The sequence below is a fragment of the Pristis pectinata genome, chromosome 4, assembly GCF_009764475.1.
Source record: "Pristis pectinata isolate sPriPec2 chromosome 4, sPriPec2.1.pri, whole genome shotgun sequence".
NCBI classification, from domain to species: Eukaryota; Metazoa; Chordata; class Chondrichthyes; order Rhinopristiformes; family Pristidae; genus Pristis; species Pristis pectinata.
The window spans coordinates 79768965-79783744 of NC_067408.1; the positions used below are offsets into that span (position 1 = coordinate 79768965).

General features: G+C 39.8%; 1 protein-coding gene across 6 annotated transcripts in view; it reads right to left on the reverse strand.

The window, feature by feature from the left end:
* Positions 1 to 14780, reverse strand: part of il1rapl1b (interleukin 1 receptor accessory protein-like 1b) — a 1038953-nt gene that overhangs the window by 803139 nt on the left and 221034 nt on the right. The window contains exon 2 of one of the 6 annotated variants that reach the window (XM_052015177.1): positions 13118 to 13202. The exons of the other annotated variants lie outside the window; for them this stretch is intronic. The gene's annotated coding sequence lies outside the window, so the exon portion shown is untranslated. The remainder of the gene's footprint in view (positions 1 to 13117; positions 13203 to 14780) is intronic. 6 annotated transcript variants of the gene reach the window in all.

Sequence of the window (14780 nt, forward strand, 5' to 3'; positions counted from 1 at the left end):
TACATGCATTTTAGTAAGGCGTTTGATAAGGTTCCTCATGGTAGGCTTCTTCAGAAGGTCAGAGGCCGAGGGATCCAAGGAAGCTTGGCTGTGTGGATTAGGAATTGGCTTGCATGTAGAAAGCAGAGGGTTGTGGTGGAAGGAGTGCCCTCGGATTGGAAGGCAGTGACTAGTGGTGTCCCGCAGGGATCGGTTCTGGGACCTCTACTTTTTGTGATATTTATAGATGACTTAGATGAGGCGGTGGAGGGCTGGGTTAGTAAGTTTGCGGACGACACTAAGATAGGCGGTGTTGTGGATAGTGTGGAGGGCTGTCGGAGCTTACAGAGGGATATTGATAGGATGCAGAGCTGGGCTGACAAGTGGCAGATGGAGTTCAATCCGGAGAAGTGTGAGGTGGTACACTTTGGAAGGACAAACTCCAGGGCAGAGTACAGGGTAAACGGCAAGGTACTTGGCAGTGTGGAGGAGCAGAGGGATCTGGGGGTTCATATTCACAGTTCGTTGAAAGTTGCCTCACAGGTGGAAAGAGCAGTTAAGAAGGCCAATGGGATGTTGGCTTTCATAAGTCGCGGGATTGAGTTTAAGAGCCGCGAGGTTATGATGCAGCTTTACAAAACTCTAGTTAGGCCACACTTAGAGTACTGTGTTCAGTTCTGGTCGCCTCATTATAGGAAGGATGTGGAGGCGTTGGAGAGGGTGCAGAGGAGATTTACCAGGATGCTGCCTGGATTGGAGAGTATTGAATATGAGGAGAGGCTTAAGGTGCTAGGGCTTTATTCACTGGAAAGGAGGAGGATGAGAGGAGACATGATAGAGGTATATAAAATATTGAGAGGAATAGATAGAGTAGACAGTCAGCGCCTCCTTCCCAGGGCACCAATGCTCAAGACGAGAGGTCATGGCTTTAAGGTTATGGGTGGGAGGTTCAGGGGAGATGTCAGAGGGAGGTTTTTCACCCAAAGAGTGGTTGGTGCATGGAATGCACTGCCTGGGGTGGTGGTGGAGGCAGATACATTGAACAGGTTCAAGAGCTTATTGGATAGGCATAAGGAGGAACGTGAGATAGAGGGATATGCGGGAGGAAGGGGTTAGGTAGTGTGAGGGTGGTCTGATGGACGGCACGACACGGTGGGCCGAAGGGCCTGTTTTGTGCTGTATGGTTCTATGGTTCTATGGTTTTAATAGGAGAACAGTGGTAGCATTCTCACCTCACATACTGAAGATTGTGGATTCACATGTCACTCCATCAACCGGAGCAAGTGAGTGCAATGGTACATTGACTGGAATGGTCAGAATGGGTAGACATAGTAAGGAGCTCCTTTCAATTGCATGAGACAAAATATCCAATCCAAGTTGGGGTTTATGAGCCAGTCTAAGGCATCAAAGAAAAATTTCAGAAATATATGAAGAGGGAATGGAGCAACTTGGTTTTACAAAATTACAAAATGTATTTAAGACCTTTTTTAAACATCAGAAATGTCTGTTGCTGAGAAAAATATTTGTAATAGATCAAAAGTTTGTGACACGCAGTCCACGTTACACATAAGATTTTTAAATACTTTCTGTATGTCAGTACTTATCCATTCTCTTCAAATATTATAAGCGCCATTGTGAACAGGATTTGATGAACTGGGGTAGAAAGAACTTCATGGGGAACATAAATGCCAGTATAATCAATGGGACAGAATGGACTGTTTTTATGCAGCACATTCCATGCAATCATATGCTATGTCAACTTGCATATCTCATAATACCTTAAACCTATGAGCAGTCTGATGGACTCTTCTGAGAATCCAGTTTTTAGAAAGAAAACAATCCTGTTATTCATTGGAGCATCCCATTGATTCAGCAAACTGTATTGGAGAAGGATTTTCTATTGTAATGCACTGAATGTAAAATGACAGTCTGACTTAAGACCTGTTTGAATCAGTTGGAAAGGAAGCTGGCTTTTCACCCACTTGTACTTCCAAAACCTTTTAAGATCTTCCTCAAAGGTATCCTTTGTTCACCATCTGTACTCTTCAAATTCTGTGCCAGGTTAATGGTCATTTTTGGCTATATTTAATATCATGCCGGCATACTATTTATCAAAGCAGTATCAGCGGTGCTTTCTTTTCCTAAATCCAGCAGGACCAACAGGAAATCATGAACATGCCCCAGATAAACTGGTTTCTTCGTTGTGCTCCAGCACTGATACAACAGTTACTGATAACTTTGGATTACAATTCCAATTGCAAAACTTCCCCTAAACAGTATTTCTAAGGGGGTAAAAACAAACCTTTTGACATCCCTCATTGCCACTATCAAAAATGCCTTAATTTCTCTGTTTAGGCAGAAGTAAATACTCTTTGATCTTCATTACCTGGGCCTATTTTCTCACCGGCTCTGCCATACATTTCTAATTATGGTTGGGAAAGAATGAGCACCTGGCAAGTCTTTAATTTTGTGAACAATAGTGCTGCTTTTCACCCAGGACTGCCAGAATTTAAAGATCTCATGTCCTGTGCATAGCTTAAAAACTTGAGGTTCATATCATTGCATTTTAAAACAGACTTGGAAAATTTACCCTTCATAACTTTAGCCAGCATTTTGACACTATGTCGTGGACTAGATTCATATCCCTACAACCTTTACAAATTCTTATTTTCAGAGCAATGTATTGTTATCTTCACTGATCCAATTATTTTATTTTGATATCAATTACCTGATGTGTTTAACAAAATTATTCCTTTATTACCTCAACATTATACCATCCTCTCTTCGGCAGTCCCTCAGGGTTGAGGATGACACTCCTGCTCCACTTCTATATGTTCTGAGGAAACTGATAAAGCTTCCATATTATCTGCAGACCCTGCTGCACGTAGGACAAGAGGTGCTTGACAGAATGGATGGGTGTATTCCTTGGTGTAATCTTATGCTACTTTTGTCATTTTTCCACAGTCTCCGTGTGCTCCTGAAGAAACGCAAGATGCTCAGGGTTTTCCCAGATGCTCCATCTCCATTCTGAATGGTCGTGGGCCAGAGATCCCCAAGATTCAAATGAAGATGTTACATTCTTTCAAGGAAACTCTGAGTAAATGTTTTACCTCACATTCCAGTAACAGCAAAACAACTCAAAGACTTGTTTCAACACAACATGGTCATGATGTCACTCAGCATAATTCTTTAGATCAATGCACTGTATTGCAACAAGCACACAGTGGCACCCTATTTACACGAATTTTAATTTAGCTTGTGTATGTGCATATTTAAAAATGTTTTTGTGAATTTATTTCCTTTGTAAATGGTAAGCAAATTTTTAATGTGATTACTGTGAATGGAAAATGGAAATTCATGGCAAGGAAGTGCCAGCAAAGCACAAAAGCCATCAGATCAGAACAGATCACAGTGATGAGGCATTCAGACAGTGAAAATGGTAAGGAAATGCAGCAAATAAAACCAGCAAGGAAGAAATAAATGAGCAAAGAGTGAAAGGCAGACTTGATGTAAGAAAGCTATTTTGGATAGAGAGTAAGGATTAACATGCCCAACTAAAAGCATGTAAAAACTTAAAGTGTTTTACAGCATTCTCCTTTCTACTCATTGGTGATTGCTTGCAAGAAGGTGGTTGCTTTACTTGGTTTGTTGTATTAATATCTGAGAATGCTGGCTTCATTTCCATTATTATGAAGTCCTGATCAAGTCTGCAGAACAAATATAGATATGTGCCAGTGATATCACACTGCACTCGAAACCACACCTTCACACAAGTTAAGCATCGCACATGTGCTCTTAAACAAAATGAGAGCTGCAAATCATAGCATTATTATTGAGTGGCATTTGTGCACAAACTTCCAGATAACATTGAAACCATTTTCCCTCAAACATTGTGGGACACACTTCAAGCTGGGCAAGTTGTAGCCTTTTACAGTCGTTCTTGACATAAAATTCTTTGGGTTACTTTTTCTACATGCAGCTTCCCTGTACATCGTCATGACTCCAGCTATCCTTTTTTTCCCCACCATGGTTAGCATTACTATCCTGAAGAATACGTGACCTACACTTTCGTAGCTTTTTCTAAATCGTTGCTGCTTCCCTTTCAGATCTGCACTTCCAATGATGACATACAGATTCACATTCAAAGGTTTTCAGCTGTCTGTTTTAACAAGTGCCCAGATAAAAGTGGACACAAATGTTTCCAACATTAATTTTGAAGTAAACGCATTTTTATTTAAATTTTAATTAACATTCGATATGGCTTTCCCTGTGCCAAGAGCCCTAGTTTCTGCTGCAGGAAAGCAACCTGCCCCCACCCCCCAATAACTTCACCTTCCTGCATATGTTAAGTTTTACAAGGTTATTGCTGGTTTGATTAAAATGTGGTTAATGTGCAGAAACAGCATCTTCATAACTCATGAGCAAAGGCAGATGTGACTGCCTCACGCCTTCATTTTATATCTCCTTATGGAAACTCGAATTGAGGTTTTCAATCCTATTTTATTACAAAATACACTTCAAAGGAAGAATTTGGTGATATTTTCCTGCCAAGTTGGAAAACAACTTGTTTTGTAAAGGCCTGAAATAAAACCTTCCGCACATGTAAATTATGTGACATTTCTCAGGTGAGGGAAAAGAGAAGGGGACTGACAGGGCTCCCAGCAACATGATTAACTTCACTTCACCCTATCCAATCCATGTGTAAATATAGTCATACAAGTTTAAGTTACAATGATGCATCCAGGGATCAAATTGCTGATTCACCACAAGCTACCATATGTTCATCTGCATCTGCCCTAACTCCTCTGTGCTCTCTTAACATTCTGAACTGTCTACTGTGAGATAACAAGGGTGTTTATTATTCACCTGCCATTGAAGAACTTTGCCAAACAATTGTAGGAAGAGACCATTGTTTTCAGCTCATTGATTCTGTTTTATTACAGACCTCACATTAAAGATATTAATCCTTATAATTCTAATCAATGTAAAATTATAATTTTCCCACTCCATTACAAAGTATCTATTAAAATAATCACTCATTCAATTCATTTGTCATCCTTTGTTGTAATATTATACATTGGAAAATATTTAATAATTTTACAATTAATACACTGGCCTGTACACAATTGCAGGTTTGACTTCATCAAGTGCTTACACATTGCGAGAAATTCATGCTGTTTACTATGAAAATCACAATATACCTTTGACAGTGTTACAATTGCTTGATTGTTGAAGTAATCCACAATACATCATAAAATATAATCACACTCATCAATGACAACTCATGAAAGCTCAGATGAAATTTCATCAAAAGTAGTCACAGTAAATTCTTGTGGAGTCCATTGTGCCTTTTATGACCAAATGGGAATCTCAAAGCACTCACAGACACTGAAATGATCCTGAAATATAATCGCTGCTGTAATGCAGAGCAGTACAGGAATCAATTCATTGGTTAAGGGGCAAACATTATCCAGGTGCCATCATCTGGTCTCCTGCTTGTGTTATTATGTGTTGTTATGTAGTTATAATAAAGAACTACAGTTCCCAGGTGGCAATGCAAGGGGTCACATGGGGGAACAGGAAGTGGCTGTGAAAGAGCAGGAAAGCGGGCCAGCCTGTCTGTTGTTGTTGTTTTAATAAACCTTCAGATGTTAAACCCACGCGAAGTTTGTCTCTTGATGAAGAACAAACATAACACTGCTCAAAAGCAGTGTTTGGGTCTCAGTTTAACATCTTTTCCAAAGGACATCATCTGATGCTCTGCAACACTTCCTCAGCATTGTTCTAAAGTAGCATTTTGGATTATGTGCTCGTGTCAATAAGTAGGGGTTAAAGCCACATGCTCAGACAAGGAGCAAGAGTATTGTATTGAGCTGAGGGAAAAAAATTACTCCAGAATTACAGATAACAGCGAGGAGAACTTGTGCAGAGGAGCCAAGTGAATTAGTGGTAGAGTTCAATTTTCTTCAACAGTTCATCAATTAATGCCTACTTTAAACCTTTTACTACCAAAGCAATCTTCATAGAGATGGCAAAATATTCTGTGCATGGTCCCCCCACACTGCCTTTCTCTAGTACAGCTGTTTGGCTGTCCAAAGAGGCAGACTCCTTCATGGTATGTTACTGCTGCAAGTACATGTGGTACTCTAATTTAACAGAATCCTCCAGATATGCACATTTAAGGTTGCATGAAATTCCAGTTTCAACACCATTGTTCAGATTTAATCTTTACAATTGCTCATATTTTAATGAAAGATTACAGCAAGATAATTATTTTGCTTGCTATGTATCTCAGAAATATTTTTCAATGGCTGTTAAGCCTGGCGTAATCTTTTGGAGAAGAATTTCTCAACATATAGCAGCATATAGATTGTTGCTAAGGAACCACCCTTTCAAATCTGAACTGCAGATCAGGTGGGAATTGCTTTTTCTATTTCAGTTTTGCAGCACATTGTAGCACGGAAGAAAATCTTCCTGATTTCTCATTTGTGAATGGTTGCAAAATTGTAAGTATAACCTTTGATGGGAAACTTGGCTGTTGTGTCTAATAACTTTGGCTTTGTAATATTCCAGAAAATGTTGCAAAATTGAGATAATGTGCAAATACCTTTTTCTTAAGATAGCCTTTCTAAGTAGCTTGCAACCAGTTGCCTATTTGTTACTTAAAATTCTTAGGAACAAAGATGATCTAAACCAAAAAGGAATGATCTTTAAGACGGCAGTGACAATGAGATGTGTATAATTGTTCATGGGGTTGTATATCCAACGAAAGAATGAGGTAGAAACAGGTGTGAATGCAGCATTGTAAAAGTAGAAACTATGGAACAGAGACTAGTATGGTAGGTTTTCTATGTAGTAATCTTCGAATGTAATCAACAGGTTGTCTGTTTTATTGATAAGTAGCAAAGCATCAACATGAGAGAGAAGTGGCAAACCACAGAGGAACTACAGTGAACAACTTGGATGAAGCGAAAATTGGCAGTGGCATTTTTGACCACCAGAGTCAATGAAATTAAGCAGACTCTATTGAAGACAAATGTGGCCACTGATTGGGTGGCCTTTGCCTGAGGACTGATGAATAAAGCTTGGCACGTGGAAGGATTCACACAGGACTAAGCAGGAAGGAGACAAATAATTGAAAAACATGTCACCTGTGTCCAAAAGGCTCCAGAGAGACTGTGAAAATGCTGTCAGTTCTCTTGACCTATCAGCTGAGAGTTAGTATAGAATTTTAAAATTAATAACATCTTGGTCTTTTACATAAGCACTACTGATTGATTCTCATTTTGTCCAAGAACTGTCCTGATCTTACTGCACCACAAAACAGATTTTCAACTGATTCTCTGCCACTGAAAAACAAATCTCATGAGACTATTTCACTGCACTCTTAGAAAATCATTTAGTGTAATTTTGTTCTCCAAATAATATTCTTCCACCTTGCATTAAATCTTAATCATCATTACAACCTCCAGACTGCTATTAAATCATTAATGCAATTTGTTGCAAACTTGTGTTAATTTAAAAATATTGTGACAGTTGATAAATTTTCTGTAAAACGAACAATATTTGGGTGAACAAAAAAATCATACAGAAAGATAATTCAACAGCAATGCTTCTGTAACTTAGAATCCTTTGATTTAATATTGCAACTCCATTCAATAAGTTGCACAAAATAAGGATGTTAAAATATATTCAATATTCATGCAACATGTGGAGATGAAGTTCAATGTTCTATACCTTCTGGATTTGTTGAGCTCCAGTTTGTGAATGCATAATATCCAAATCCTTAGAGTCAGGTGACTTTTAAGTATAATATTTCAAATGCAGATGATGGTGCCAAAGATGCAGTGGAGAGCTTACTTTGGTTCAGGATCTCAGGACATACGTAGGTCCCAATGGACAGCCTGCTGGGCTGGTAATGGGTTATCAGTGAAAGGTGGTGAGAACTTAAAGCATTCAGCATCACATTAAAGAGGCATAGAAGCATAGGAGAAAAAAGAAACACTACTTTTGAGCAGCAGTTAATCCATGACAACATCCTAGTTGTGCAGTGTTCAAGGCTCATACCTATGCTATTGCAATGAAGGTTGTGTCCATCTTGGATCTAGCTGGGGAGATGTAGACAAGGATCCCGATACTGCAGGAGTGAAATACTGCCTCCAACTAGCACTGCCCATGTTTTGCTGGTTGGAGCAGGAGCTGGCAATTTGAACATTGCTTAATATTGTGGTAGAAGCTGGTATTCATGTTTGGGAAATATGGCTGGATGATGTTTCTACTTTGCCACTTCCATGGGACTACTTCTCCTCCCATTACACTCACTCCCACCATCCTACTATTCCTTAGTCTTAAGTGCAATTATAATTTCAGGGATATGAAAAAGTACACCAGTGCATCCAAATATTATTCTAATTATTTTTTAGTAAGGTTGATTCAGTTGCTCATTGAAAACCTGTTACACTTAAAGTAGTTAAAAACACCAATATCAAAACTGTGTTAAAAAATTGCTCAAAATGAATTTTAGAAAAATATTGTTCATTTCATTTTTACAGACATTTCAGTGTTAATCGTTCCTTTTGTTCCTGTTTTAAGTGTTCTTGCAGATGTACAAGCTGTCTCTTAGCATGTGGTAACTGGCTGGTGTGGCAGCACCGCACTAGCTATGCAGTAATTGCCTCCCTGGTAGTTAAGTGAAGCCTGGTTATTTATTCAGGTCAATCCGTGTCTTCATTTCAGCAGGTGAATTGATAAAAGGTGAGGGAGATGGACCTCAAGCAGCTGTCGTTAAGTGTGCACATTTACACCCAGTATTGAGGTTTAGCAGCAGTTTTCAATCGTAACATGTCACTAAAAGTTTACCTAAAATCTGAATACATTATTTAAACAACGAGTTAAAAGCAGCAACAGTGTTGTGCATTAATCATTATCCAGTTCTGAGGACCAGTTTGAACTCAGTGTGTGAACAGAGGTGGCAGGGGGCTGGGAATGGTGGAAGTGCCTGACAGCAATGCTGACTTGAGACCTGGGCAATTTTAACTGCTGACCCAATTCTGCTTTGACTTTAAGCTGCCATCCTGCTCACACCAGGAATCAGGCAGACTGGCTCCCATCTGCTGGTTCAGATTTTCATTCCTTATCACAAAAAGGGTGGCAAGGTGGGGTGCGGTATGACAGTGGAAGTGCTGACTTACCAGTGGGACGTTCTTGCTGGCCGCTTTCCTCCAGCTCACTCCTAACTCCAATGTGCAGAAGCACTGCACAGCCAATCGTTCTGAATGGGAACACCAGCTAGAAGCGAGGACAATTCTGTCCAATGAGGCACGGCCACACAAAGGGTGCCAGTAGCACCAGCAGCAAGTAATAGCCTCTCACAACCAGCAAGGAAAAATACAGCTCTTCATCGCTACAGTTCAATCAGTAACTGGCAACTCATTCTTTTTCACATTATTTTCAATCTATTCCATCAATTGTATTCCTCAGCCCATAATCACAAGTGACCAACCACACCAGTTTTTCTTTCCAAAGTAAGATTTGAACCTCTCATTCAATCACGTACACAAGCAGCAGCTCCTCCCCACTTTACAACGCACACCACTTGGCTTTACATTTACCAGCATGCCACCATGTCATTTTGTTTCCTCCTCACCTGCTAACGTGTGCACTCTTTACACAAGACCCACACATCTCCCCTTACCCTCTTCAACAACTGCACATTACGTTCAAGTTTATTGTCATGGGCATACATACCCAGGGTATAAATGCCATGAAAACTAGCCTTTTGCAGCAGCAGCACAGTACATTACAAACATTACTGAGCGATCCAATACCAGAGGGCATGCATTTAAGGCGAGAGGGGGTTGGTTCAGAAGAGAGGTGAGGGGTAATTTTTATTTTACTCAGAGTGGTGGATGCCTGGAATGCGTTGCCTGATAGGGTGGTGGAGGCAAGTTCACTGGGGGCTTTTAAGAAGGGCTTGAATGGGCACATGAATGAGAGGAAAATGGAGAGATATGGGCATTCTGTAGGTAGGAGGGAATAGCTATGTCAGCACAACATTGTTGGCATAATATTGTGGGCCGAAGGGCCTGTTCTGTGCTGTCCTGTTCCATGTTCTTATGACAAACATAAATTAGCATAAAGCTAAACTAGCATAAATTATATTTTACTTACACAACAAAATAAATAAAATAAACAGAATGTCATTAGTGCAAGTTGACAGAAATATAATCTGTGGTAGCACTGGGGTTTTCCAGGTCAGTTTAAGAACCTGATGGAGTGGGGAAGAAGCTGCTGTTGAACCCTGAGGTGTGGGTCTTCAGGCTCCTGTACCTCCTGCCAGATGGCAACAATGAGAAGAGGGCATGGCCTGGACGGTGGAGATCCTTAGTGATTAACCTTCACCTCAGCTTTGTGCAAATGTGACAGCACAATGCAAGTGGGAGGAACATAATAAGGGAAGGAGTCACCAATATCAAAGTCATCATCCATGCACAGACAGACAACCAAGAGATCAAAACGTAGCCAAAGCCACTAATACTGGGGAAGGCAAGTCTGGCAGCCTACCACAGCAATGTGCCTGCCAACCCTTCAATAACTTGAAATTGTATTCAAAAGCACAAATCCTGATAGGATTTTTGGTGGATTGCACACTGGGCATGAAATTTCTGCTTGGATTTTGATTTAAAATCACCTGGGGAGTTGGATGGTATCACAGGAGTGATCGCATTACAATTCCATGAGACATCAGCATACAGTAAGCACTTAGACAGTGACAAAAACCAATGCGTTTAAAATGTTGGCAGGAGGAAAATGATTTGACCACCATTTTGACCATCCTTTTGTCCAGTTTCCACTGGGTGGGCAGGCTGTACATGGGCCACTGATAGCATATAATAATCTCTGAATGGTGCAAATCCTTTATAGCTTCCTATTCTGCACTCATACAAGATATTATAAAAATTGATTAGGTCCCATAATAATCATTTCTTTCAATTCCAGTTGCCCCGATTTTTCATGAAATTGGCACTACTTTGTGTTCCTCTGACAAATAAAGACTATGAACATCTTTTGATCATCTAAATATTTATGATGCACGACAGGTTTTGAGAAAAAAAGCAGATTGGCTTATTTTTTCACAATTCAAATTGATTATCAAAGATTATGTTGCTACTTTGTATTTATTCCTTCAACTTTAATCTGGCTATTGTCCTTCCATTTACATATTACTGTTGGAAATTATGTTGTCATGAAATAACTGATAAGATATTTTTTATACACATTTCAGTGGGAAAACTAATGATTGAAAATTGTACACTGTCAATGCAATGATCAACTTTAATGTAATTTTATGTTCATAAAATGGACTGAAGTCAATGCATTTGGTTGCTTTTTATTGGTGTAATATCTTTTGCATCAATTTATGCCTGTACTATGCGCTTTGTGAATATCAAGCTGAACATATACTGTGATAATCTTGTTCAAAATATCAGCATGAATATTGACAAAATATGGATAAAACCTTTCCAATCCAATTTCTAGCTGCAGATAGAAATCAAACTGAGCACTGCTAATTGGATTGCTGCTCCAGACACTAAGCTCATTTCATTAAAGTCAGTCTTCCTCTCTGGAAGATTTTTTCTCTCTCTCCAAGAAGCTATGTATTAACTCTTTCAACTGAGCTTCCTCTCAGCAAAATGATTAATCATTTAAATACATTGATCTTCAGCTATTAAGAGTTGATGACCAGCCTTGAGCACCAGTGCACCAGACATCAGGTCCCTGCTTTACAAAATGGTAGAACCCAATGCTGTTCTGCTCATCCATGTACTGGTCCCATCACTACACAGCCCAGATGCTGCTGTTAACTGCTCGCTCTTTAAGTGACTTTCCATCCTGCATTGCCTAACTGTGTTCCAGATAAGCAATGCAGATAAACATTGATGACAGACCAGAACAAATCTTTCCAATTGGACCCTTCCAATCAAAGGGATGGTGGTATAACAGTTATATACTACAGATTACAGCAAAACTAATCTGATTCAGATATGTCCTTGAGGAAAGGAACTGCAAACCATACTCACAACTTCAGACAAAGAGCACTGTGGTTAACTGCTTCTCCCCCTAAAATGGCCAGGCAAGCCAGTCAGTTCACAGGGATTCAGACTGGGTAATTCTGTGGTCAAAGTTACAGGTGCAGACCTGGTTTTCAGATTTCTTGGTCGATGCTTGAAATTTATTTTGTCTGCACTATAAAGGCTGCTGGAAAGGAAGCTGAGGAGCATATTAAAGTCTTACTGATGGTTACCGAAGCTCCCTTGTATTTATTATCTCTGGTTATTTCCCCAGGGAATGGTAATTATTCACTATTTTGTGGGAAACTGTGGGTATATCCCTCTGGACAAAGGCAAAGATCACAGAGATCGTGGCAGAAAGGTGCAAGACAACAGCTCAGGAGACCAATAAGGACTCATGCTCACGCCAACTGATGTGTACTCAGGCTTAGGCATTTGTACCTGCTCACATCAAGCGAATCCTGTATGGACAGACCACACTTCTCCAAAGGAATCAGCACTGAACCTTGTACATTTCTGCATCTGACCCTGGAAACCACTTCAAAACAGCATCAATAGTCAAAAATAGTCAAGATGTTTGGTTTAGAACCTTTATTTTTCTTAATAAACTTGCAAGATCACTGAATACGCTATGCATTTTTGCATCATGCAAGTCCCCCATGCCTTGGTCTACTTGGAGAACAAGGTATTATTCAGGACCTATATAGGGGCCTTTATCACTAACTGTCATCCTTCTTATAAACAGAAAGGGATTCTATTCCAACACCGTACATATTCCCTGAGATCAATGCACTGAATTGTGCACTTCATTATCTTTCTTTCGAAAGTTTACATGGTTCGGTTATTTGATAACGCTGTGCCCATGTTACAAGCAGAACGTGGTTGCTCAGCCATCCAGTTAGATGGTCACATGCATTTGGAAGAGTAGAAATGACACACTGTTATAAGGCATCAAATGGGATGTCCCAAGCATAATCCTAAAACAGAGCTTAGGTTCCTTGCATACATGACTTTACCGTCAAATGCCTGTAAAATAGGCCCAAAGGGTGAAGGTATTAAACAAATACCTGAAAGTGGCGAGGAAGTGGAAGACTCTTCCTTTCACTCCAGGATAAAACCAGAGACCACGACCAGCCAACACTTTCTTCACATCTATTCATGCAAAGGAGGGTATCAATTACTGCCCGAACTCACCACTCTTCTGGTCCCTTTCAAAGTCCCCAAGGACTGCTGCCGATAATAAAGGGTTCCAAAACATAAGTGTATTTTGTCACTGAATTATCCGCCAACAACAGTGTGTTCTAACCATAGGTGAGCCAGGAGTTCCAATTTGAGTGGAACTTGCAGCCAGTCATTTCATGGTTAGATTCCTGACCCCAGTTCACACTGGTAGCCAATTTCTAATGCACAGACTCCAGCTAAGCGGAAGCAGAGACATAAGGCTGTTAAACCATTGGAATAATTTTGCAATTCACATTCCCTTCACCACAGTGGGAACAGAGCCTGACATTATCCCAGGTTACAGAGGAGAACGAGCTGTGAGATTTGCTAATGCAATTAACTCTTTCTCTTGGTGTCTGAAGCCTGGGAAATTGATTCCCTGCACATGACTGTGACATAATAATTAGTTAGATTATAAACAGCAGATGACATCTTATTTAGTTGAACTGACATTCTATGCATTCATTTCCCACTGTTGTTAAATACTTAGAGAAAGGATAATGACATGATTATTAATCACTCATTGTAAGTAATTAGTTAATGGAAGTCTGTTGTCAACAAATTTGAACAAGGTCCAAAAGGCAGTATTTTTTTTATTAGAAGAGGGAATGAGTCACTACACAATTGGAACATGCAGGAAACCTGCCTTCAAAAGACATTGGAATCACTTGAACCCAACCCAATCACCAAACTGTCTAGAAGCAGGTCAGGAACCAATGAGAGTGTTTCTGCTACACACAATATGGAACCCAAAGCCTGAAAATCAAATCAAGATCTCTTTCACTCAGTCTGTACTGATTGAAGTCAATGTAAGCTAAAATCAGAGATGGAAAATAGGTGCTGGAAGTTAGCCCAGGCAAGTTAAATTAAAGTAACGGCCACTGGATAATAGCAAGAGAACAACGTAAAGCTCTAAGTTGTGAATCTAAGACTATAATATTCTCTTCTCCCCTTCAGAGCAAAGAATATTGACATGGGATTTCAAAAATCATAGACAATATAGGTAGGTTATTTAATTTAAACTAAGACCAGAGAGCATGAATAATAAATTGAAAAATCCCAAAGTTAGAGATTAGATGATTGTTTCCCTATGGAGTCATCATCCAGTATAAACTTTGATCAGAAGTAGTTAATGCTATTTTGATTACTCCTTTAAAATGGTTGGATGAATACCCAATTTACATTTTAAGATAGAAGTCAAGTTTCAGTCATAGTTGATCAAGTGCTTTATTGAATATGTCTCCTCTTGTACTTGTGACTGACTTTTCTAGCTGATCAAGCTGAATAATGTAAAATGGAAACCTAAAAATGGTATCATGCCCACACTGGGAATCAACCCAGTGCAGAAAACCAGAAATATCAGCACCAATTATAAAATACTGCTGAACTGTGGTAGTTCGCCATAGCAGCAGAGGCAGTTGAGGGTGTCGATGGGTGGTTGTGGCCTTTGCAACATTGTCTCGGGGCAGTCGGTAAGGTAGGATGGAGTTGGTATGGGGGTTCTAAGGT